This window comes from Saccopteryx leptura, chromosome 6, assembly GCF_036850995.1.
Source record: "Saccopteryx leptura isolate mSacLep1 chromosome 6, mSacLep1_pri_phased_curated, whole genome shotgun sequence".
Lineage (NCBI taxonomy): Eukaryota > Metazoa > Chordata > Mammalia > Chiroptera > Emballonuridae > Saccopteryx > Saccopteryx leptura.
In genome coordinates, this window is record NC_089508.1 from 87,008,577 (window position 1) to 87,036,305 (window position 27,729).

The 27,729-nt window shown below is 42.7% G+C and overlaps 1 protein-coding gene and 1 pseudogene across 3 annotated transcripts in view; one reads left to right on the forward strand and one right to left on the reverse strand.

Annotated features, from left to right (window-relative positions):
* FMN1 (formin 1) overlaps positions 1-27,729 on the reverse strand; it is a 447,836-nt gene that overhangs the window by 357,801 nt on the left and 62,306 nt on the right. The window lies entirely within an intron of this gene.
* Positions 1,398-13,371, forward strand: LOC136375927 (small ribosomal subunit protein eS1 pseudogene; annotated as a pseudogene).

Sequence of the window (27,729 nt, forward strand, 5' to 3'; positions counted from 1 at the left end):
CCCTTCATGACTCTATAAAGAAAATCTTTGTTCTCCCAAATCTAAATAAATATGTGTTGTGAATTCAGACAGACTTTTTCTAAAACTTTCTGATTCTGTCATAAGATAGAATCATATGAATTCTGAGCAAATGTGAATACATGTTTGTGTCATTTTAAGAAATGCTTTTAGATTACAAAACACGGCTTGCAAACTTAAAATCATTTTACTCATTGCTTAATATCCTCCATACAAAGTTTTAGCTTTTTCTGTTTTAAATACTAGTTCCCACTAAGCAATTATAACTTAAGGGATTTTCTCATTAGTTTTATTAATAACTTCCCTCACAGTTTAATATACACTCTATTTAGAACCGCTGATGATCCCCTGCCCAAACACGAAGATTCTCCAGGGAATTCTAAGAAGTATGTCTAAAAAATTAGAACAAAATAAGTATGTCTAAAAGATTAGAGCTTATGACTTCCAATAAGCACCAGCAAATAGAAGATTAAAAAAAATGTCAATGTCTCCCTCAAGGCTGAAATTCATTTATTTTACATAGCTCATTTTTCTGATTTGAATATAAAGTTAGTATTTACCTCAGTACCACAAAACTGTGTTTAATGGGAACGAGGGACTGACTGATCTTGTAGGAAAGAAGAAAATCTCTTCCTCTTACATTTTAATAATGTCCATCTTAGATACTTAAAGCAAAGAGCCTTAATTAAACAATGTCCATATTAAAGGTTAGATGCAGTATTTTCATATACTTTGGCTAAATAATATAGATTAAATATTTCTTGATACTGATATAGCTTTTTATTGCATCATCCAATTTTTAAAGATCTGTATAAAATCTTCATAAAAATACAATACTCCAAAGTCTTTATAATGAAAATAATCTTTCTAGCTGAAGATTATTTCTAAACCTTCCTTTACAAAGAAACACACTAATGCTTAGTTTTGTCCAATATAATTAAATGAATATATTAATATTCAGATAATATGATTCTTAAAAACTTGAGATCAGCAGCGCTACAGGTTACAACTGGAGGACACCTGAGCTAACTTGTCACTACCTTGTCATGTGCCAAGCCCAGCAATGACCTTCACCAAGAACTCTCCTTTAAAAAGAAAGAAAAAAGAAAAAAAAAAAGAATTCTTCTTTCATAGTTCAGCCCATAAGCTCTAGAAAATTTAAAGCATTTATTAAATAAAGAGGGATTCCAATTCTTATAATCTGAGTAGATTTCTCTCTAAACAGAAACCTTTCTTTCCCCACCTGCAGCCAAGAGCAAGGGCTTCTGCTTTCCAGCTTACCTTCCTCTGGGGCTACTGACCTCCTGTGTCGGCACTTCCAAATCGTGGGAGCTGGAACCGACTGATCGTGTCTTGGGCTATAGTGGTAGCATGCACCCATGGTGCCAAAGGGCGGGGAGCCTGCAGCAAACATGGTGGGTTCTCAGGACAGCGTGAGAAGAAAGAACGTGCAGAGGATGTACTTCCCCTGCTCCGCTCCATCCAAGGAGCAACTGGTGCAGAGCCACTGGGAAGCCTCTGCCAAGCGTTAATGAGTCAACCTTCTGCTTGCGCTGCGGGCAGACAGGTTTCACCACTTTACAGTCATACAAATGACAATTTTTTTACACCAACAATATTCTTCAAGAGCTTCTTTTTTTTTTTTTTTTAATTTTCTTCCTCTTCTACGAGAAAGGAAAAGTGATCACTTTGCTTTTCAATGATGTCTTCAATGAAACACAGGACTTTAAATGTTTTTTATCTTTCGCTTTTTAAAAATCATCCCTCAAAATTAAGTCCTATAAGAACTGTCCCTTACTCTTTTCTAAAAACAAATGATTCTACTATATCTGTCTTAAAATGTGTCTGGGATTTCATTTTCAGATCTTGAAAGCCAATCTCCTTATCTGCTTCCATAAAATGACCTCCAACACAACATTTAGCCATGGATGTAAATTTGAACTATAAAAAAAAATCACTGTATAATTATCTTAATGAGACTTTATGTTTATATTGAGCCTTTCATCTAAAGAGCTCAAAGCATTTTGCTAACATAATCTAATTTTTTTTTACCATGATCTTATTAAACTTCACAACACCCCACTCAGGAATTTAATGGTAAGGATTATTACTATCAATTTTAACAGGTGAGGAAACTGAGAGATTAGTGATTACATGACTCAATTTGAGGTCATAACGCTAGCTGAAGAAACAGTTTGATTCAGGACTCTGACTTCTCTTTTCAAGGACATACCTAGCTGACTAGAAGGGAGTTTCGTGTTGAAATGAGAACTAGCTTTCACCTCTCAGAAAGAATCTGTCATTCTGTTCCAAGGTTTTAAAAAATATAAAAGTAAACAAATAAAAATTATTTTGTTTGCACATTAGGGAACACATGCTGAAGACAGCAGATGAGGTAACTCCAGTCACTTTGTTCCCCTGCTTACCCTTGCCCAAGGCCACCACCATCTTTCCCATCAATGGATCAGGCCACAATGGTATTTACTCTGTCTATAAAGAATGGTTCCAGAGGTCCCCAAACTTTTTACACAGGGGGCCAGTTCACTGTCCCTCAGACCGTTGGAGGGCTGCCACATACAGTGCTCCTCTCACTGACCACCAATGAAAGAGGTGCCCCTTCTGGGAGTGCGGCGGGGGGCCGGATAAATGGCCTCAGGGGGCCACATGCAGCCCGCGGGCCATAGTTTGGGGACACCTGGGTATACTTCTTTTTTAAACACTGGGAGAAAAGAAGTTTTTTATGTTGGTCATCTGTGTATGTTCACTGTGAGATATTCAAACAATATGGAACTGTCCAGCACAAAAATAAAAATAATCTCATGTTGCCACTCCTGGAGGTTACCAATCTGGGGGTGCATGAGTACACATATAGTGAAGCCAGACATTTCTGTTCTGCATATTGTTTTGGTTGTCCAATATTTTCTAATATTCCTTGGTCATCATTCTTTGTCAGTTCATATATATGTATAGCATTTTTTTAAGTGACTACATATGCATTTTTATGGATATATGTACAAGAATATACAAAAATTTTTTTCCCTCATCCCCTTTTACTAGTCATCTGAGTACTCCCTTTCTTTTTCTATCTTATAAACTGCAATACATATTCTTGTATGTTAACATGTTTTAAAAATATTTCTGTGGACCTCCTTTCCATTTTTGACATGATCCAGATCCCTTGTTTATGAAAATACACCTGTCATTCTATACACTGAGTTGCTGATTATATCGTGAGCCTGCAGCCTTGGATGGAAACCAGTTTCTTCTTTCTTCCTAAATCTGCTTGCCAGAAGTTTGGGCTTTATCTGTAGGATGCTACTCTACTTTATCAGTATGACTCAACCTTTTTACACTTGGAGTCTGCTGAAAATATACTGCTCACAAAAATTAGGGGATATTTCAGAATGAGTATGAAGCTATATAAAATATCCCCTAATTTTTGTGAGCAGTGTAAAATTACTTCAGGGACCGCTAAGGCAAAAATCATCGTAAGCATAAGCGAATTCGACGAAGTCGGTTGGGTCTATAACCTTCATACAACATCCAAGTGGTTAGTTCTTTCATGAACTGGCACAACATTTCTGACAGACCAGTCCATGGACTGGCTGATGAAAAACAATGAACTACAGAACATTCCACATGAGACATATGGAAGGAAAGTGACTAGTTGATGTTGTAAGAAAACAATACATACAATCAATTGCCCACATATGACTCACAGCCCACTTTCTTCAAGGCTTTAGTTCAACAAAAAGTTAAATCCTGTACTTTTACCAAGACAGAGTGGTGAGTCCTTATGTTTTTTGAGGAAAAAAGTATTTTACAAATAAGACTTGGCACATATGCTTAAATCTGAGTTTGATCATCATAATGATTGATTATATTGTGCCTCTGCCCCCTGGACCAAATGGGGAATTCAGCATCCAACTCTATTCAATATCATTATCCTTTACAACTTTTTGGACTGCCTAAAAATTGAGAACGCAAAGGGAGTGTTTTATTCCTTTGTTTCCAGTGGTATTTGCTCCAGTATCACATTTAATTCAAAATAGGTTTTATAAAGTTAATACTGATTTTAGACTATGCACATTAAAATCATTCTTTTTTTAATTTAGAAATTAAATTTAGTGGAGTAACATTGATCAATAAGGCCACATAGGTTTCAGGTAAACATCTCTATAGCATTTGAACTGTTGCATTGTGTGCCCATCACCCAAAGTCAAATCACTTTCCATCACTGTATATTTGGCCTTCTTTACTCCCCTCCCCCTGTCCCCTCCTCTGGTAATCACTTCACTTTTATCTATGTCCATGAGTCTCAGGTTTATATCCCACCTATGGGTGAAATCATATAGCTCTTAGCTTTTTCTAATTTACTTATTTCACTCAGTATAATGTTCTCAAGGTCCATCCATGTTGTCATAAACGGCAAGATATCATCATTTCTTATGGCTGAGTACTATCTCATTGAATATATATACCACATCTTCTTTAATGTTTACCCCACAGTAAACTTCATGCATGCCTGTTAGGTGTCCTGGGAGTATAAAATACAACAGGATAACAATATAAACAGCCAAGTCAGTATCCTAACATCACCTTCTATATAGTTCCACTCAATCCTCCAGCAATGTTTCAGTCTAATGGCCACTGACAATACATGTGGTGTGAGAAAGAAACCTTGTGTTTGTGTCAAATCCATGAACACTGAACTCACCCCTGTGGGCCTGTGCTACTTCAAGTATGCTCCTCCAAAATGCTGAGAATAAGGGTGTTTGTTCCAATTGCTGCCACAATCTTGCTATACAAGTTAAAAGGAGAGGGAATTGATTATAATCCCTATATACAGGGATGGTAGAAGATTGGTACAGTATAGGCTATCTAATCTTAATAATGACACTAACATTTACTTAGTATGTACCACAAGGCAGACACTGAAACTAAGCATTGCCATAGATTTACAACTAAAACTCATATTTTGGAATCATCTAGAACCGCTTTTTATTCTCTCAGTACCAGAATGTTAAGCTTTGTGGATCTACTTGTACAGTATTTTTCATATTTATCCCTTTCTGTCCAGTCACCATTTGCATTCTCATCAATTCATCAGTTGCAACCATCAGCAACAGACCTTCGTTATTGTAATCCCTTGCTGCTCTTCATTCTACTGTTTGGTTACCCTTCCTGAATCACACTGGGGTCATATCACTCCTCTGTTCAAAGGTCTTCCATGGCTTTTCATAATCTATTAAATTAGGTAAACACTCCTTCACATGATATTTAGGACCCCCTACACCAGGGGTCCCCAAACTTTTTACACAGGGGGCCAGTTCACTGTCCTTCAGACCGTTGGAGGGCCAGACTATAAAAAAAAAACTATGAACAAATCCCTATGCACACTGCACATATCTTATTTTAAAGTAAAAAAACAAAACGGGAACAAATACAATATTTAAAATAAAGAACAAGTAAATTTAAATCAACAAACTGACCAGTATTTCAATGGGAACTATGCTCCTCTCACTGACCACCAATGAAAGAGGTGCCCCTTCCGGAAGTGCGGCGGGGGCCGGATAAATGGCCTCAGGGGGCCGCATGTGGCCCGCGGGCCGTAGTTTGGGGACCCCTGCCCTACACTATCTAGTCTACAGATCTGATTTAACCAATGTTTAGTGAATGAATACATGACACAAAGTGAATGCCTACTGTACGTGGTAATGTTTCTCCAAAGTAGAATCATAACATATTAAGTATTGAACACGTCTTCAAGAGCTAAATGACAAGGTCTAGGATCTGTCTATCCCTAAAACCATAACTACCCAAAGGAGGAAAAATTAAATCTCATAAATCTGGGCTGGAGATTCTGTGGGGGTTGTTGTTCAAAGAGAGGTAGCTATTTGAAGGGATGTGTGCTTTAACACAGACCCAGATATCCAAGAAAGATATGTCCTTTCCATGACTATTCACCCTAATATCAATATTTTGCTTTCTCGTTTGGCCTGTTGGCCCCACTGAGGAGAGCCACTTAGTTAGAATTCTTTATGTTGAAACAGAAATCCAACTAAACTGACATAAGCAAAATGGAATTTATTAGCTCCTATGAGCAAAAAGTCCAGGGTTATAGGCATGGCTGGGTCTAGGTGCTTAAATAATATAAGGAATCTCTCTGCATCTTTTGATCCTGTCTTCTCCATGTGGAGTCAGGATGGTCATTACAGCTTCAGAATGATATCCTTCTACCTTAGTAACGATAAGTTACTAAGAAAGTGTCCTAGCTGCTCTAGCAAAAGACGTAAGGATCACTCCTCATAGAATAACTTGAAAAATGGGCCCCTCTCTAACTTGATCACAGTAGCCAGGTTGTGGGTCACATGACTGGGTCACATGATCTCCAGGAGATCAGCCTCATCCTTTTTTTATCCTCCTTTTTATTGAAATATTTTTGGGTGACACTGATTAACAAAATTATACAGGTTTCAGGTGCATAATTTCACAACACATCACCTGTACACTGTACTGTGTGTTCACCGCCCCAAGTCAAGTCTCCATCCTTTGCTATTTATCCCCCCATACCCTTCTCTACCTCTCCCTTGTACCCTCCCCCCAAACCCACAGTGATCCTTACCATAGAGAGTGAGAGGTGGCTCCTTGTAGGAAAAGTGGGATACTATTAGCAGACAAAAGGGAAACGGATGCCATGTGGGAAAAAACATTGAAGCCTACTGTACAAAAGTTCTGATACATGAATGAGACGGAGCTGGTCAGCTTCTTGTTATGCTGTTATAGCTTCTCTCTGCTACTCTTAGCTTCTGACCAATCAGGGAGCCCTCTGCACTTTCACCCACCCTTGTCATTTTGCATCTTCATCAGTAATGGTTTCTATGACCCTACCACTCGGAGGGAGAAAGCAGCTGCCATGGACTTACTGACTCGCCACGTGGGAACTGAGTATGGGGATTTCTTTCACGTTCCCCTGGGAGCTTAAAGTGAGGCCAGGGTGGAGGATCAATGGAGTGAAAAAGCACTTGGTCTTCACCACCAAGACATACAAACACTGCTTAAGTCTTACAGCGTCTGTTTTGTCTCATCTAATAATCTGTGTCCTTGAAGATAAATCTGAGATGGCTACTTTCATTTTCAGCAACTGCTCCACAAAGTTTGGAGGGAGAAAGACTAATATCCATAAACCAGACACTAGATTCAACAGCACTCTTTTGTCTCCCTCATTATATTCTTTGCATAAAATCAATTCAATAAGAAATGGAGGGAAAGGGGTAAAAGCAGGCTTCATTTTTATTTCTGGGAGTTTTATTTTTCTAATTATTTGGGAAGAGAAACCGTGGAGCCTTGCTTGCCACAAGGACAACTGTTGAAGTTACTGTGTGCTACTCTCACCACTCTCACCCCCTGAAATCAGAAGCAATTCAAGGAGGTTACATCCTGGAATATGCCACAGACTTCTCAAGCCCACTTCTACCCCATCACAGAAATCTGAGATAATTTAAAGGGACTGAGTTTATCAGTGACATCTCTCTTTCTAAAATAGTTCCATTCCCTAAAATAAGATTCTATCCAGGGAGGCCACCTGATATAGTAGAATGCAGTTTCAATCCCTGATCCAAACCTTACTAGCAGGGGTACCCAGCTGAAGAAAGTTAACCTCTCTAAGCCTATTTGTTTTCATCTATAAAATGGAGACAATATATAACCTTTTACAAAGACTCTTGAAGGCTTTACAAATAGTACATAGAAAGCATCTGATACATAGTAAACTGTAATTGTTAGCTATTATCATTTGGGGCAGTAATTTTTTTTTTAAATCCAGTCTTCAGAATTAGTTCTAAATGAAAAGTTATACTCTTCCTGGATTATAAATGCCAAGGGACAAGAAAATACATGTAAACACTTATTTAAAGGAAATACATAATGCAGATTGCAAACTCGTAATGTTGGGTGTCTAAGCACATACTTTTTGAATTTGGATATCTAAATTATAGTTTAAAAAATAAGAATCGTGTTCATTAAATGGTTAACTTTGTATTGTGAAATTTTCCAAAAAGCTCCCACTGTTTTAGTGACTGAGGTTCTCTCCATGTGAGTTGATCAAGGCAGTGTTTCATTAATATTAAATATATAAATGTTTAACTTCTAAATAGGACCTATGGGTAATTTATAGCCCATTGAAAAATGCCAAATTTATTTCAAAAATCATCTTTTTAATAACTCATGGTTAAAAGCTCTTCTTTGCAATAAGTCACTTTGGGACAGTGGCTCTGTAGGTCTATATATGAGATAAGGACAATAACACCAACCTTGCAGTGCAGTTTTGAAACCAGATGGGAGAACGTAGATGAAAGGGCTCTGCAAATGATAACGCACCATGTGAGTGTTCCCCTTTTGCAGCTGTGGCTGCTATAACTGCTGACTGAAAGGATTTTATCCCTGGTCACATGAAGTGTCCATCCTCATTAGAGACAGCTGTGATCAAGCACCACATGATGCAATACAGAGTTCTCACCTAGACTGACAGGAGGAAGAGAGGAGTGATGAAGAAACTAACATCACAAAGGAGGCAGGACAGGGGGAGGGGTTCAGTCTCACAGACAGGCAAGAGATGGATAAGACAAGAGAAGGGCACTGTGGGTAGGTGGTCCAACAGAGCGGCATGGAGTGTTCATCGATAATGTGGAGCCTGTGGTACAGTTTGCACAGGGAACAAAAGGATGAGACAAAGCTAGAACGGAAGGTGGGGACAGATGGTGGAGGGCCAATGCCTATGACATCCACTATATTTTCAAGCAGGCCAACTCTATATCTATTCTTATTATCCACTGAGTTTTTATATTACTTATATTCAATGTTATCTTCTATCAACCTCCAAAACTCATTTAAAAAGTCTCACAGAGGCCCCGACCGGTTGGCTCAGTGGTAGAGTGCCAGTCTGGCATGTGGATGTCCTAGGTTCAATTCCTGGTCAGGGCACACAGGAGAAGCAACCATCTGCTTCTCCACTCCACCCCTCCCCCTTTTCTCCTCTCTCTCTCTCTCTCTTTTCCCATTCTGCAGCCATGGCTTGATTGGTTCGAGCGTACTGGCCCTAGGCACTGAGGATGGCTCAATGGAGCCTCTGCTCCAGGCGCTAAAAAGAGCTCGGTTGTGAGCATGGTCCCAGATGGGCAGAGCATTGGCCCCAGACAGGGTTGTGGGTGGATCCTAATCGGGGCGCATACAGGAGTCTGTCTCTCCTCCTCTCATTTGGAAAAAGAAGGAAAAAAAAGTAGTTCTACAGACACAGCGGAGGGTTCTTATGCTTCTGCCTGCCCTTCAGTAGGCCAGAGAGAGATAGGGAAGTAGCAGGAAATGGGATGAAGAGAGAAAGCTGCAAATCCTGGCAGCATGCCCAGAATGGAGGCAGTTCAGCAGACAGAAAGAGAAGGCAATAAAGCAGCAGTGTGGGCTGCAGGCAGGTTGGAGCAGAAACCGGGGAAAGGAAAGAAGACAAATGACTGAACTACCAATTTGCAGGCCCATGAAACCTGAACTCTTCTGGATCTACCTTCCTGGTGAGTCTTCTGGCTCCAAAACCCTGGAAAGGAAAACTGATACCCATAAAAAAGCTGCTGCCGTGTAACTGCAAAGTGTGGTAAGTGCTTCATCTTGATTAAAGGCAGTGGGTTTTCTGATAAAGAGAAACTGTGGCTGCTTGACTCTGCAGAGAGGTTATAAGGCATGGTTACATGTGGGCGTCTGAGAAGACTGCATGACACATGTCACAGACAGACACGTTGGACATCAGGGGCTGACTGCAGAGAGGCTAATGAGACAGAGTCTTAGCCACAAGGGACAAGGGAGGGAAGGTGTCCCATCTTACATTCCCTGAGAGGAGGTCAAGCTGGACCTGTTTCTCTTTTAGGACTGTGGTCTCCAAATGAATCAAATAGTTGGTTGGATCATAATAACTCAACCACATATATCCATTAATTTTCAGTAATGCCACGATTAATGCTCCTCTAGTTTCAACCTGGACCCTAAAATCCTTTTACCAACTCTATTCTGTTCTTGCATGGACTGTTACTTAACCTCAGTCTCAAGAGATGGACCAGAATAACCAATAAGCTGAGTCAATGGGTAAATGCAGATCTAACTATAAAAACAATCACTATTACTTACTAAATGAAATCCAAGTGTAACTGTCTTTGTTAAACTGGATAAAGATTTTTTTAAACACTGTGAACCTTTTAAAATAAAAATAAAATCTGCAAGTGTAATAAAGCTACTCACCAAGGATAAAAGTGTTTTCAAATCAAACCTAACTCCATTCCAACCAAAGCTCCCTTCTCATTCAATTAACCACCTCCCCGGGTAAAGGCTACGCTGAGCCCAGGAGGTGATTCCTGCGTTTTCTGCAGTGATGCTTAATGATGCTACATCCACTCACAGTGTTTTTGGAGAAGTAGGTGCAACAAATCCAAGATCCTATCCCTCCTAGGGTAACAGGATGAAACAGTGGCTAGCTGTATCTCTGAGGGATGTCACACCTCTGTTCCTGCTAGAGGAGGATTTGGAAGGAGAAGCAGAAGAGGCAGCAACAAGAGAAAGGAGACAGAGGGAAGGGAAAGGAGGAGAGAGATTGAGAATATAAGTGAATGAGAGACAGAAAAGCAGATCATGGCAGAATACCCAGACATGGAAGCGGGTCAGGAGACAGTAAGAAAGGGCACCAAGGAGAGATGGGAGGGAGGCTATGCAGGCTGCAGGCTTGTTGAAACAGAAACCAGGAATAAGGCCGGAGGGAGGAAGAGGAGAGGATAGTGATGGGAGCGGGAGAGGAGCCAAACAAAGTGGGATGGAGAAACAGAGAAAGGAAACACCTTGCCCTGGACAAAGAGAGTGAAAAGCAGATTCACTAAAGGCCATGACTTCTACCATCCTCAGAAAGAGGCAACGAAAAGCTGATTAGCTGAAGATTTGGTCACGACTGTTGCTTAGACAAGACCAGACGTGAGAGCTCTAATTCTGGGCTTCTGATTCCTGAAGGATCCTACAGAGATGCCAGTGCCTCTAGGCTCCCACGGCCTACCGTTTGCTCATCACTGCATACTCTGTCCACATGCTGAAAGGAGAATGTATATCCCTATAACGTTTCAAGGTCCACTTGTAACATGTTTCACAGAGGTCATCACTGTCATTTCACTGAGACATCATGAGATTTTATGTAAGGAGATATTTTAACGCTCAGGTGACATAATTCTCAGTGGAAATGGCACTCAGGCAACACCACAATGCGATAAGCCACCAGAATTAGGGGGGTAAGAATTGAAATCACTCAATGCAATCTAAAACTATAGGTTATAAATAAGTGTTTTATATTTAAATAATCCAACATATCAAACTTTTTTTCATTAAATGAAAAAAGCTTGGTAAACCACCCATGGTAACTGGTCTGAAATAAATCTGAGGCTGGGGTAGCACTATGGGCAGGTAACAATGGTGAGATCACTAAAACACTGTTTCAAACTCGGTCTGACTTTGGGTAATGGGCACACAACACAATCAACAGTTCAAATGCTATAGAAATATTTGCTTAAAACCTATGTACTCTTATTGATCAATGTCACCCCATTAAATTTAATTTTCTAGTAAAAATAAAGAAAAAAAAACCTTGATAACTTAAAAAGAGAAAACAACTCAGTAACTCTTAGAACTTGGTCAATACCTGAGCCCTTCTTCATCACCAAATTGAAACACTTCTGATTTCTAACATACCTTTCCATTGCCAGGGCATTTTCTGACATCTACTTCATCGCACACATTATGCTGGACACCCCCAGGTGAATGATCTCACCTAGTCTCACAGCTGTCTACTGCGGTAGGTGTTATTATCCCAATTGTAGAGAGGAGGAGACTGACGCTGGGGGTGGCTGAGATCACATGGTTGGGAACTGGCAGAGCCAGGATACAAACTGAGGGCTCCGAGTTTAAGTCTGGCACAGTTCATGAGATACCAGACTGCTTCCATCATTCATACCTCAGGCCAGAAAGCAGCTGGCTATCACCCAAAAGGTAGGATGCTGGAATGTAAATATTGCCTTCTTATTTATCTACAAGCATGTCAGTATTTCACAATAAAATTATATAAGGGATAATGTAATAGACTGAACTATGTTCCCCCCAAATCGATATGTTGCCCTAACCCCTAATATCTCAGGATATGACTAAGTTCTCACACGAGGTTCACTTCCACCCTTTTGGCTCTCTGTCTGGGCAGCCCCATGCGATACGTAAGAACAAGCATCTTTTTTTTTTTTCTTTTCTTTTCTTTTTTTTTTAAGTGAGAGGACAGAACATAGAGAGACAGACTCCTGCATGTGCCCTGACCGGGTCCACCCGGCAACCCTTGTTTGGGGCCGATACTAGGACCAACTAAGCTTTCATCAGTCAGTGCCTGAGGCCAATGCTTGGAAGCCACTGGCTGTAAGAGAAGAAGAGGAAGAGAAGGAGGAGAGGGAGGGGAAGAGAAGCAGATGGTTGCTTCTCCTGTGTGCCATGACCAGAGATCTAACCCAGGACATCTGCATGCCAGGCTGATGTTCTATCCACTGACCAACCAGCCAGGACCAAGAACAAGCATCTTACAAAGGGCGGCATAAAGGGAGCCAAGAAGAAACTGAGTTGATCTATTTTCTAAGAAAGATGGGCATGATGTGAAAGGACCTGTTATCTTCAATATAAAAAATATTGAAAAAACACTAGTTATAAGAACTCAGGAATTAAAATCACATCTGATGGTCTCAGGGGTTATGTTTTTGAAGTGAGACTAGCTGATTTGCAGAATAATGAAGTTGTGTTTAAAAAATTCAAGCTAATTACTAAGGATGTTCAGGGCAAAAACTGTCTAATTTCTATGGCATGGATCTTACCAGTGACAAAATGTGCTTCATGGTCAAAAAAATGGCAGATCATGATTGAAGCTCATATTGATGTCAAGACTACTAATGGTTATTAGCTTCATCTATTCTGCATTGATTTTACTAAAAAAATGCAACAATCTGGCCGGAGGAAGATGATGAAAATCCTGACCCAAGAGGTGCAGACAAATGACATGAAAGAAGTGGTCAGTAAATTGATTCTGACAGCATTGGAAAAGACGTAGAGAAGACTTGCCGATCTATTTGCTGCATGACATCTTTGTCAGGAAAGTCAGAGTGCTGAAGAAGCCCAGATCAGAACTGGGAAAACTCATGGAGCTTCATGGCGAAGGCCGCAGTTCTGGAAAAACTACCGGGGATGAGACAGGTGCTAACATTGAAAGGGCGGATGGATATGATTCCCCCACTCCAACAATCTGTTTAAAATTCAGACATTTAATAGAGACAAATAAAAAATACTATTTGTGATTTAAAAAAAAAATACTTCAGATGAAAAGTGTGCTGTTCAACTTCGTTATACCAAAGATTGATACAACTTCAGAAGAAGGGTGTAATTTCAAAAATTATGAATTCATTTAATGGAATATATATAAATATTAAAACTAATTTTATGAAAATTTAATGGCATAGGACAATTCTGTAATACAATACAAAACAATGAAAATTTTGTTAATATAGATAAGCAATTTTAAAAGTTCAAAATATTAAGTGTTTATTTCACTTGTCGGATTAGACAGATTTATTAGTTTTTAAAATTCATTTCTGTGCTTCCAAAGTTTTCTATAATGATGAACATATATATGTATATAGTTTCTATACTGATATAGATCAGTATATTTCTATACATGCTATATATCAGAAGAAGTACATGCTTTTGTAATGAGGGTGTAATGCTGGTGGCCGAGGCCAGGCAGCTCCACATTGGATTTGGGCAGACGGTAGAGGAACTGCAGAACCAGACAGCGTTGGGCCAGTCCTGTTTAATAGAGTCTCACAATGGCAGATGGAAAAACAGGCAGGGAAAATGGCTTCTAACGGCCCATAGGGAAATGAACAGCAACAATGGCCCCTACAATGGCAGGCAGACAATCTGCAATCCACCATCCGCTGCCCTGAGTGCAAGCACCCATACCTTAGATAGGCCACACACACGGGGCGCTGCCACGCACTCACCTACCAATCAGGCAAAGTGCTTGCAGTTGGTAAACCCGCCAGCAAGCCTAACACGGCTGCCCCACAGTGGGTAAAACGTAGTTACCACTTACCAGGTAAATGCCCTCTGGGGGTAATCTAGCCTCAAGCAACAGAAACATCTCTACCAGTCACTGAATATTATTTAAGGAGATGTGAGAAAAGCTCTCTCAGATCCCAGGGGAAAACCACTGATCAGATGTAGCATGTTCTCAAGATTTTCCCATGCCTGCCTAGACCCTTTCAGACGCACTTAGGCAAGGGGCCTTGTGTGGCAGCTGTGTTAGTTAGACTTGCTCGCTGGTTTACCGGCTGCAAGGCCTCTTTGCCTGATTAGTGCGTGAGCACGTGGCAGCACCATGTGTGTGTGGCCTCAGGGGGATAGTGGATGCGCAGGTTGCCTGCCTTCCCAGGGAATCTGCCCACCAAGAGTGGCCATTTTGCAGTTTGTTTGCCTGAGAGGTGGTTTCCCCTGCCTGTGTGCTTGTCTGACATTGTGAGACTTTATTAAACGGAATGGCCCAACCCTTTTTGGCTCCGCAGTTCCTCTACCGTCTGCCAGAATCCAGTGTGAACCTGCCTGGCCTCAGCCACCGGCATTACAGGCCTCCAATAGCGTTTTCCACAGCTGGGTCAGAAGAAGAAAGTTAAGACCTTTCTTTTTCTTCCTTTCTCATCCCCACCACTAAGGCTAGCTCCCAAACTTGTCCCTCCTCCCATCTTCCTCTCCCTCTCTCCTTCCATCCTGGCTGTAAATGCTTGTCTGAAATCCAACATCCAAACTGTGAGCAGCCGAGCGTGCTCACCAAAGCAGCTCTTCTCTAAAGCTCCTCCCCAGCTTTGGCTTCTCCAGCAAGGGCTCCGTCTGACCGTACGTTTTTCCTGTTCTTCCACTATCTGCACAGGAGAAATGGGCATTTCATTTTTCTCTTGGGATTGTCTTAATGCACTGTGGTCTGTCACTTAACTTAAGATGGAACAGTCAACTGGTCTTTCCCAGACCTCAGCGCATAGGTTTCATGTGTGAAGAAGCTACCTGTGTATAACTGGTGCCAAGAGAAGACATTGTATTTCTTCTGAATGTGGCCTGCATTATGTCATTTGGAAAAGGAACCCTAGCCCAGGACTGGCATAGCATTACGCATGTTACACCCAGGATACCCACCACTTCTAAGAGCAGAGGGTAAAACGGCAATAGGAATATTCAAACCTGCAGTGTGAATTTTTTTTGGTGAAACATTAACCTAAAAAGAATTTCTGGGACCCTGGTGATCTGTCTCCTGGGAATTCCTCCAATTTCCTCTGTCTTGAACTCTTCCACCATTGTCACCAGTTCCTCCCACGTGTTGTCTGGCCCGGATTAGTATCTCTTTCACCACACGCTCCAGGTGATTCCACAATAATCCAACTTGGAGGAGGAGCCTGGGGGTCTGTTGGTCTGTGAGCACACACCCCCCTCTACTGGACAAAACATAGAGAAACGTACCCGGATGTAAACATGCAAACATGCCACAGAATTCTGCAACAAAAAGGAACATCTGAGTCCTGCCCTTGCTTTGTACATGAGAAAACTGAGGTACACAGATGTGCCATGAATCCACAGGTCACAAAGGGAACTGGAGGTTGAGCACTGCATCTCCCTGCCTCTCACATTAAGTGCCACCACCACGTGGAGCTACATCCTTCAATAGTTCTACTCACAAGGAGAGAGGACTATGTGACCGAGTTCATGAGAGTCTCTAGGTTCTGAGTGAAAACACTTTCCAAGGCACAATCATCTACAAACAAGCAGGGTGTTGGTCCAAAAGCACTGGGTTGGACATCAGAGAGCCTGGTCTCTAGTCCCTTTCTAGTGCCTGCAACCTCTGTGAGGCTGGATAAGACCACTGAATGTCTCCAGGTTTCCTAGTTCTCATTTGAGAAGTGAAACAGAGCAGATGATCTCTAATACACGTGCAATTGTAAACGAGTGGGCCACGAGTGCAAACAGAAAAATAACACCGCAGAGGAAAGTGCTTTAACTGTAATACTGGAGACCTTGTCCTAATCCTGGCTCCGGTACCAACTAGCTACTCAGCCTTAGAAAAGTCACTTATCTCTACAACTCTATGTTAGAAATAGGGATGAAACCAGAAGATCTTCTTGGTAGAAAGATTATACCTTCTAAATCCCTAACTTTGTATAATCATGAGTAATGATAACTGAGTATTGGTGCTTTCTTCAAAGGACCCTAACGCTACAGGGGCGCGTTGTGGGGCAGTTGTGTCAGGCTTACTCGCTGGTATACCAGCTGCTTGATTAGTGCGTGAGCATGTGGCAGAGGCATGTGTGCTTAGACTATATAAGGCTATTGGCCAAGGTGGATTAAGGTTGGTTGACGCCCCGGTTGCAGAAGAAAATATTGGGTCCCTTCGCATTAGAAAAAAGTGTAAAGTTGGGGCTTTGTGGGGCCCTTAGGAAGTTGGGCCCCTTTAAATCCGCCTCTGGCTATGAGTGCTTGTGCTGGAGAGAGATGAGGGACTATAGATGGTGGGTTGCCTGCCCTCCACTGTGAGAGGCCATATTTCTGTTCGTTTGCCTGAGAGGCGGTTTCCCCTGCCTGTGTGCTTGTCCACTGTTGTGAGACTTTATTAAACAGAATGGCCCAATGCTTTTCTGGTTTCACAGTTTTTCTACCATCTGCCCGAACCCAATGTGGACCTGCCTGGCCTCAGCCAGTGGCTTTACATCTGGCGTACTGGGCAGGATTCGGGGCAGAATGGTATGGGGCCACCGACACCCTCGAGGAGTGGAATAGAGGAGTGGCTGTTCCTGGTGGCTCTCCTGGTGGGGACCGTGGGCTGGGTGTTTTTTGTGATCCTGAGAGAAGAAACTAAGAACTCTGTGCAAGAAGCTGAGCGAGGTCAAGAGCTCCAGGAGGAGCTGCACCCTGAGCAGCAATGACTATGTGAACTGGAGCGAGAGCTGGAGAAGGAGGCGACCGGGTTAGAGAGCTGCAGACGGCGCCTGGAACTGGAGCATTCTACAGGTTTGTGAGTTGCAGTTTGCCCTGGAAGTCGAATGTTGGCAGTGGCAGTTGCTGGAGGAACAACTGGGGCTTCAGCTTCAGGCCAAGATCTGGCAGCCGTGGGAGCCGAAGATGGAGCTGTGCTGGCGGAGCGGCTCTGAGTCAGCGGGAGCAGGCGTTTCCAGCTCCTCTGAGGATGAGGAATCGAGCTGAAGCTGCCATCTGCACACTTGGAGCTTGGCCAGAGATCGTCCAGAAGGTAAAAATCCAGCAGCAAAGAGTACCTGCTGAGCCCCTGGTAGGTTTGTTGTGATTGTGGGGCATAGGGGGGGATGGTATCACGCTCTCTGGAGCAGAGGTGGAGAGGTTGGCCACTGTTGCCACCCACTCCTCCTTGGGGCAGCGTCTTCAGAACTCCATGACAACCCAGGAAACCATACCTTATTAGAATGAGTGATGGCTGCCATTCGTATGGTCTAGCAGAATGCTGGGGACTTGCCTCAGGCAGTGAGTCAGTGGCAGTGCTACAGTGAGTTAGTAAAGATCCTTCTGGAACTAGGTATAAAGAATGCTGCTTTCTACCCGGGATCCCACGGACCAGACAAGGAAGTGTTTATGGCCAGGATGTGTGATCTCGTCCTCTGCAGTGCCCCATCAGCCCCTTTTGGGTCACTCGGGGCTATCCTGGGCCTCTATGTGGAACAGCCTATCAATGCAGTTACACAGATGGTAGTAGATTTGTGGGAGCTGGAGGTAGCACAGAACCACAAAACTGGGAGGGCTGCTCTCCGTGTTGCCCCTCTGACTAACAAGAGAAACAGGCCTGTGAACATTACTTAAACACAGATGTGGGTAGATTTGATTGCATCTGGGGCAGATAGAGAGAAATTAGATGGCTAGTCTAATAAAGTCTTGATGGAGCTTTGGCAGCAGCTTCAGTCAGAACAGAGGTTCCAGCAGCTGAAAAAGGAGGGAGAGCAGGTGGTCCCAGCATCTGCCAGGAAAATGGCTGGTGTTCAGGTTACAGGATCCCCAATACCCATTGTCCCAGCTTGAATAGGGAGAAAGACGAGGGGTCCATCCAACAGGGACAGGTGGGGCCAGAGGCCCCATGTGAAATTGGCAATCCACTGGCCCCCTTCTAACGTGCAGCAGGTGCTGGCATTAGAAGGTAATAGGTGCTTTTTTTTTTACAGTAGCAGCTAAGAGAACTGTTAAGGTGACACAGGCCTTGAATGTGTTTGACCCCACCGGGCCCTGTGAGCTTGTTGAGGGGTTTGTATGGGGCTGTGACAATGGACAGCACACTGTGGAAAGGTGCTGAGGTTCGTTAATACAGAGCTGTGTGCCTAGTTGCCTGTAATGGACCTTTACCTTGGTGATTTGCACAGACAGCTGGGCTGTCTATTGCAGACTGACTCTTGGAATGTGATGGGGGGGCACCGGCTCCCTTGTTCAATGAACATGCCGCCTTTGGACAGTACCATGAGAGACCCTGATGGGGGGGAGCTCCAGTGGATGACCTCCTGCACCAGGAAGCTGCTCTCACCCAGTTGCAGAGACTCACCATTTTTGGTTTGAACGGACATGGCCCTGGACTATATAGGACCCCACCTATGATGGGTGGTCTTGTTGGCACCATGGGGTGAGGAGTTGGAGTTGGGCCTCCAGTTAGCTCCCTGGGCAGAGTGCTTAGGGAGACATTGAAAGGGTATCTTTGTAATTGTCATTTTGGAATGTATATAGTGTAACTATTGTGAGGTGAGCAACCCCAAAGGGGTGGAATGTGGGTGCAGCTGTGTTAGGCTTGCTCACTGGTGTACTAGCTGCAAGGACTGCTTGATTAGTGCATGAGCACGTGGCAGAGGCACATGTGCATGGCCTATATAAGGCTATGGGTGCTCGCGCTCAGGGAGATTGTGGATGTGTGAATTGCCTCCCCACCACTGTGAGGGGCCATTTTGCTGTTTGTTTGCCTGAGAGGCGGTTTCCCCCCTCTGTGTGCTTGTCCTCCATTGTAAGACTTTATTAAATGAAATGGCCCAATGCTTTTCCAGCTTCACAGTTTTTCTGTCTGCCCGAATCCAGCGTGGACCTGCCTGGCCTCGGCCACCGGTATTACATGTGTCCATACATTTTTGGCAAAGTAGGGAGCCATTAACCTTTCTATTTGTTCATAATAATATAGCTAAGAGTGTATACATCAAATTATTTGCTTGGAGTTCAAAAGAACACAAGTACGTATGCTTACTTCCAGCCTGTGTCCCGGACCAGCTCTCAGTCCCGGGCTCTGCCGTTGAACCACAGAGCTCTGTCAGCCACACGACAGAACAGCCAGGAAACCACTGCTTTCTGTGAAATAATAGGTAGACCTAGTCTATCACCAAGTTAGATAATTAATTCCACTAGTTTTAAATGGGGCTGTAGAAACTGATGTTTAAGTTTAAAAAAAGAAACAAAATAAAAGAAAGCAAGGTTGTTCTCTAAATGACCTAAGGATGGCTCTAGAAGCAGTGGGGAAGGGTCACTGGGCTAATAGTTTCAGCCCACCTGACCCCAAACCACCCCATCTGCATAAAAAGAGTGTGCTTGCCATGCAAATGCAGCTTCAAAACGAGTTCTCCAGGTGCACCACCACCCCACTGCACCTGGCTACTGCCATCAGGGACGCTGCACCTGCTGTGGACAAGAGGGAAACAGCAGGGGACTGGGAGCACTTCCTACCCAACCAGAGGACTGTCGGGTCCAGGGCAAGTGGAAGGACACTAAGAGGTAAAGGAAATCGATGACCCTAGAAGAGTTGCTTAACCTCTCTGCTACTCAGCTAGCTCGCTCGCTCTCCTTAGAAACAACAAAATCTTACAAATAAAAGCAAATACATCCAAGTCACAATGTTTTGCAGGTAAAATTAAAGCAGTCTGCACATTTGAAATATTTTGTTTACTGAGTCTCTTCCTTCAAATCATCTTCCAATGTTCCCCTTCCTTTTTGGTCCCCCAAGAAATTATTTTAAGGGTTAAAACTCAAATGATGTGCTGTTTGACCGGCACCCACCAAGACCAATAAGCACTTTAGATGTTACATATATTTAGATGTTACAACTATTTGAGGACCTTGTTCCAGATGTTCTTCTATAATTTTTTTTTAAAGGCCACTGTAAAGTTTTGAGAGTCTTTAGAATCTCACCCCCTCTCTGAAGTCCTCTTTTGTAAAGATGTGTCCCGGAAAACAAAGAGAAGAGTGATGATGTTAACTGAGGGTGCCCCTGAACAACCGTCGGAAGATCTCACAGGAAGATACGCCGGAGCACAGAATAACCCAGTTAGAGAGGAGACTGCTGGCTCTGTCGGCCGGCCTTCCCTGGAGCTGCTTCTCACCAGCATCCAGGAGGAGAGATCCCTTTCACAGCTGACACAAGAATGCACTGTCCTTCTGAAATATGAGAAAAGCGATTCCCTGAGGAGCAAGGAGGCCTCTTGGCAGGAGTGAAGCGAGAGAAACCGAAAGCTCAGCTGGCAAGGCCTGTGGTAAGAAGTGACCCTCCATGGAACGCAGTTGGAATCAGGTCAGTCCCCCAGGGTTATGCAGTACTCTTAAAATACATACTTAAAACTGGACAGCACTGCCATTGTGCATTATATACCGATACAATCACATACAATTGTGCTTCCTACTCTGTGGACCATAAATGCACGGAACATACTTACACTTCCTATCTGTTTTCTGCCTTGTTTCTCTCCACCACACATGTGCCCAGCTAACACAGGATAGAATTTACTGACTGTATTTTGGTCCTCAGTGTGAGCTCCGTGAGGGACAGGGATTCGTTTTTTTCTTTTCCTTGGTCTGTTTTGTCCACTGCTGTGTCCATTATATCTAGAACAGTGATGAATATATGGTAGGTATTCAATAAATACTGTCGAGTGAATGAATGATTTTTGAGTGCCTGGCAGATATATAAACACAAATAATCATAGTGACAGGGCTGTGTTCACTGTTACAGTTCAGAGAAGATGGTTCCCTGGCCACAGGGGACATGGCAATGTGGTGAAACAGGAGTGATTCAATATCAGGTCTTCCCTCTGCTACTTGCTTAGCAAGTTAGTCTCTCTGAATCTTACTTAGTTCTATCCTCATTCAAATGGAGATGGCAGTCCCTGCTTCCGGCCGGGATCAGTAGGAATCACACAGAAAGTACATGGCACTTTGAAGAGGTTTAAATCTTTTGGGAGATCATATGAAAAATACACATTTTATGCACATATGCTGCACACCCACATAGAAAGGAGAGGCACAAGCATAAACAGAGATGCAAGTGTTTGAGAACAATTTCAAATAGGAACGGAGAGTAAGTGCCCGCTTCTTATGTCTATGGAATGAATGCTCCTTAAACTGCTGCCTCCTAACCTCACACCGTCCTAGTTCAGGATGACAGTGCCTCAGCAAGTGGTTTCATCGACGAATAATGTTATGGTTATTTTTTTCCTGAAAATGGAGCAAGAGTTATGTTAAGGGCTCCAGAGTGTTTTGGATACAAAATTTAGGAAGGCCAATAAAACCCTATCAAAAGAAGATTTTTCTCTCTAAGTCTTAACATCTGTTTTAAATGCATTTTATCTTCTATTTTAAATGCAAGACTCTTAAATCCTTTCTAGAATAAGGTAGGGTATGAACCAAAAAAAAAAAAAAATGATTTTAAAAAAGAAAAGGACAGAAATACACCCAGTCATCTCATGGGGATTTCTGTGCAGACCTGATGATAAAGTATGTGGAGTCTATGTAAGCAATAGTGTGTACCCACAGATGTCACTGCAATGGGTGGTTCTTATCCATAGCTTTCTTTTTTCTTTTTTTCTTTTTGCGAGACAGAGAATCACTGACTTGTTGTTGTTCCACATATTTATGCATTCATTGATTGATTCTTCCATGTATCCTGACCGGGGATCAAACCTGTAATCCTGGCACATCAAGACAACGCTCTAACCAAGTGAGCTACCCAGCCAGGGCTCCAAAGCTTTCTTTAGCCAGTGCCACCCTTGCCTTCCTATTCCCCGTGGCAGTGTGACCCCTCACGACTGCCACCACTCTGTAGGTAAGCTGCTCAACCACGTTTGCCTCTTCTAGTTGAGAGGTAGGGACTACAGGGTAAGAGGTTTAGAAGCTTTCTGGAATTCTACCTTCTTTCTCTCTACCTATCTCAAAAGAGAAGGGTAGCTATATGTTTCTAAGAAGAAAAAATAAAGTTACATGATTATGAACTAATGTAGCCCCCAAAGAGTCGGTATGACACGACTGATCAAGAAAGCCTATTTAGTGATATCTCCAAGGAAGTGTCCTGTCCAGGGGAGGATTCTGAGTTTTGTTCATCTTCCCCTCAAGAAATGAATTTTCCTACCACAAGGGAACAGTACATGTTCTTTCAACAGGCTATGTGAAATGCTTGCACATTTCTCTACCCTGGGGAACGGCTTTGCTATGTGATTGTGGGCTTTCAGGAAATGGGGGAGCCCCAGGTACTGTGGCCTCTGCCAGCACCCTGCACTGCGTGGCCCTCTCAGCAGACTGCCCTCCCGCCCTGGTTCCCATCTCCACTCCGGTCCGTCACCGTGGGAGAAGGCACAGGAATGAGGCAGACAAACGAGGGGCAGCAGCTGCAGTTGGTCAGACCTGGGTTGAATTCTAGGCTCTGCCACTTACTGGCTGAGCGATGCAGGGAATTCACCTCACTTCTCTGACTTTTTGTTATTTATCTGTAAAATGAGGATACTAGCTATTGTATAGATTGTGCTTTGAATTAAATATAATATTTATCGTGGGTTCATTTCAGTGTCTGGTATATAAGTGCTAACAAATAACTGTTGTTGCTGTTATTGTTATTTTTAGCCAATGTCCACAGGCATATCCTGTCTGCTATGGCACAGGCAGGGTCAAAGTCGATGTAAGAAAGTGAAAGGAACGAAGAAACACAAGAAGAGAAAATAAGCAAATGCCTTGGCTGGGAAAAGGAGCACTCCGGGAAGTGCTCCGTCGGTGGGAACACTATCACTGACTGCCTGCCGCACTGGTGGGAATTACATTTCTATCAGGTAATCTAAAGAGGAGTAGAGACAGGATATATCACCATCTCCCGGCCGCTGGGCTGGACTCTGCAGCTGTTGTTCCTTATCCTCACAAGCTTCCTCCTGTTTCATTTTCCCTTCCTCATGCCAATGCAACGTGTAGCCTCTGCACAGACATGTTCCTCTGGGCTCACCTTCTCCTCCTTCACCGCCCCCTCCCCGAGACCAGGCTGCCGTGTCTCCCAACTCTCCCCCAGAGAGATGCTGCCTTCCTCTCGTCTAACCCCTCAACATGGATGCACAGAGGCTTGAATTAACCAAGCAATTCCACATTTTCATAGTTTAATAGATAACCTGTCTCTACCTAGCAGTGAGGATACCACTGCTGTCTGTCAACCTAGGTGCACAGCTTTGATTATTCTAATCAGTAGGGTTGTTGAAGCATGATAGCCAGGAATTAGGGCTCCTGAGCCCACTCAGAGTTTACACCCTGTGCGAGGAGGTTGACTGTAGGAGTGGCAAAGGCCAAAGAAAGGGCTCCCAGCAAACACCAGGAGCAGCAGGTACAGAACTCTGTTCTGGGCCTCTGCCGTCTCTGATCTAACCTTGCAAGGCATCTCATATTTCAAATCCCTGGAGATCTTCTTCATGAAATTTCATACCCTTTCTATTCTGTCAGCCAGTGATGTGCCAGTCATCCAGAGAATACTGCTGTCCTCTAAGGTGGGATATGGTTAAATGACAGAGACAGACAGAAAGAACATGCTCAAACTCCCACAGATCAAACTCTAGACCAGAGGAACACTGTTGCAGAGCCTGACCACTAATCTGAACGCTCAGAAACCAAGAACGGCAGGATTGAAGGAACCACCACAACAGATGCATATTGAACCCCTTTATCCACGAATAAGAATGATGCGATTCCTGGGAAACTGACTTTCCAAGACCATCCAGCCAAGTAATTAATGGAAAAGCCTAGGCTTACCCCAGTTTTCTAGAGACAAACTTGAGTTTTAATGACATTTCAAATCAAGTTTTTGTTTGTTTTCTCTGACGAGGATTCTCCGTGTGTGTGTATGTGTGTGTGTATGTGTGTGTGTGTATGTATTGTAAGGTTTCTAAAAATTGTCTAATGAACATTTTCAAGTGCTCACAAAAATAGAACCATATAATGCAGCCACACAAACATATTATTCAACAAAACAACTATCAACATTTTGCTATACTTGCTTAATACAATATTCACCATTAAGTACTGTAAAACTGTTTCCAAACCTTATTTCATGTAATCCCTACATAGTCTTTAAAAATGTGGATACTTACTTATATCAGTGCTTGTCATACTTCTGTTGGGCCCCAACCCTCAGTAGCTTTGGGGTGGGGCTGAGAATCTCCATTTCTCACGTATCAGCAGGAGACACTGGTGGTTACCAGTCTGAGGCCACACATGGAGAACACTGTCTTACACCCTCACGATGCCATGATCATATCTAAAAGGTTTAACAGTAATTCCTTGATATGATCAAATATGTAGTCCATATTTAATCTTCCTGATTGTCTCAAAAATGTCTTTTTATAGTTGGCTTAATTCAATTATACCTCAAAGTCCATACAATACAGTTGTTTGCTGTTTCCCTGAGTTTCTTTTATATATTTACTGGACCAATCAGTCTCCCCATCCCCACAACCCACCTCTTTTGTTTACTGCCTTAAAAATCTCAAAGTTGCTAAGAGACTAGATATTAATTGTTCTTACCACAAATAAGAAATGATAATTATGTGATATGGCAGAGGTTTATGTAATGCTATGGTGGTAATCATATTGCAATATATAAATGTATCTAATCAACATGTTGTACACCTTACACAATTTTACCTCACTTATATCTCAATAAAAAAGGAACCCTAGTATAGTCCCACATATGGATTTTTCTGTTTGCTTGCTCATGGTATTAAATAACTTACCCCTCTAATTTCCATGTTTCCTGTGAACTGGAAGTTAGCCCTGACTGTCTGATTATCTGTACATTCAGCTCTTTGGCAAGAATACTTCATAGATGAGGCTGTGAGTGGTAAAAATCATGGTTTAAATTTTAACCTATGTACTGTTATTTATCAATGTCACCTCATTAAATGTAGTTTTCTAAATAAAATTTAAAGAAAAATAATTTTAAACACAGATCTGAGACATACACTTTGGTATATCTGGAACATATATTTTAAAACCCTACTTTACCTATTTTTACAGCATTTAAAATAATCCATGCCCTTTATATTAAAGCATACCTTTCTCACTTGAACATTTATGGATCCCTCTTTTTTCCTAAGGAAAGTAATAATTTCTCAGAGTCCTCAGTAAGCCACACACCTGGGACCCAGTTCTTAATCACACTGGTCAGTTTACACACTCAACCCACATGTTATAAAACCTGACACGTTAACGGTATTACATTAAACACCTGCAATCTAATGAGGATCATGATTTTGTTTCTAAACCACCAAGACTACTATTTGGTAGTTACTGCTGTCTTGAAACCCACCTCTAAGCTACTCAGATGCCAAGAAAAATGTCCTCTGGCTCACACTACGCAGGAGGAGCTGCCTCTCAAGCACAGTTCGCTAGGTAGGTGGTGGTTCCGATAGTGCCCGTGAGCTGACGAAAAACAAAACAATCTGTTTGGGGATGAAATACGATATAATGGATGAAAGTGACAAGAATGAGCCATCAAACAGAATTCCTCTTGACAATAAACTCTGATTCCTAAAAACCAAAAAAGCATGGATGGCATGTGCGCCCGTGCATGTGTACACACACACACACACGAGATGGTGTGAAAAGCACAGACTCGGGCCCTGGCCGGTTGGCTCAGTGGTATAGCGTCGGCCTGGCATGCAGAAGTCCCGGGTTTGATTCCCAGCCAGGGCACACAGGAGAAGCACCCATCTGCTTCTCCACCCCTCCCCCTCTCCTTCCTCTCTGTCTCTCTCTTCCCCTCCCGCAGCGAGGCTCTATTGGAGCAAATATGGCCCGGGTGCTGGGGATGGCTCCTTGGCCTCTGCCCCAGGCGCTAGAGTGGCTCTGGTCGCAACAGAGCAACGCCCCGGAGGGGCAGAGCGTCGCCCCCTGGTGGGCGTGCCGGGTGGATCCCGGTCGGGCGCATGCAGGAGTCTGTCTGACTGTCTCTCCCCGTTTCCAGCTTCAGAAAAATACAAAAAACAAAAAAACAAAAACACAGACTCCTAAGGGTCAAATAAAATTTCCCCATAATTAGCTTAGTACAGTAGGGGGCAGAGTAATAAATGTTAGTTTCCCATAGCTCATTCACTCTGTTTTATAAACCATATTGTTGGCTTCTCTAGAATTCCATGCCTAGGGAAGGGAGGAAAAAAAGCTGGGATCTGGCAGTCAGTTGATTAATGATGAACAGATTCTCCCAATCTCTTCTCCTATTTAAATGGAGGAATAGGAGACGTTAGTACAGGCAAGCAGAGATAAATTTTTGCAGCCATTTTTTCCAAAAGTTGTGAATTGTAATAATCAACTCTGAGCAGCAGCAGGACATTGATCAAAAACTTTTTAAGGTATGAATTTTCATGAGCAGGAATGAAATACTTCAGCAATTCAAAGTCACATGTGTTGAACCAATAAACAGTGCTGGGGAAAAATTATTTTGTTATCAACACTTTTTATTTTATTTTATTATTTAAAAAAATATTTTTCCTGGCCCTGGCCAGTTAGCTTTGTGAGTTAAGAGAATCATCCTGAAATGATAAGGCTGCAGGTTCAATCCCTGGTCAGGGTACACAAGGGAAGCAACCAAAGAACGCACAACTGAGTGACACAACAAATGAAAGTTTCCCTGGCCTCTCCCCTCCCCTCTCTCTCCCTTCCTGAGTCTCTCTTAAAAATCAATAAAAATTAAGCCCTGGCTTATCCAGTTGGTTGGAGCATCATCCCAGAGCACAGAGATTGCCGGTCCAATTACCCGGTCAGGGCACATACAGGAGCAGCTCAATATTCATCTCTCTCTCTCTCTCTCTCTCTCTCTCCCTCCTTGCCCTGTCTCTCTATACCTCCCTGCCTCTCTCTCAAAAAAATTTTTTTCCCATTGATTTCAGAGAGAGGAAGGGAGAGAAGGAAAAGGAAAGAGAGAAAGAGAGAGGCATCAACTCATTCTGTTTACTGTAGTTGTTTCATTTAGTTGTGCACCCATTGGTTGCTTCTCATATGTACCCTGATTGGGGATTGAACCTATGACCTCAGCACGCAGGGATAATGTTCTACCCATAGAGCAACCCAGCCAGGGCTCAACACTTTTAATATTCTTGTTACTTATTTTATAAAAACATTGGTACTAGTATAATGCATAACACAGTTAGTTACAAATAATCCTTGTTAAAGCAAGTATTCTGTAAGGACTACTATTTATTCTGGTTTTACTTGTCCTGGGCATCAAAATCTTTTTTGCCATAGCTAGGAAAGTGTCCATAATCTGTTATAACATTACCCAGGGCATGGGCTATG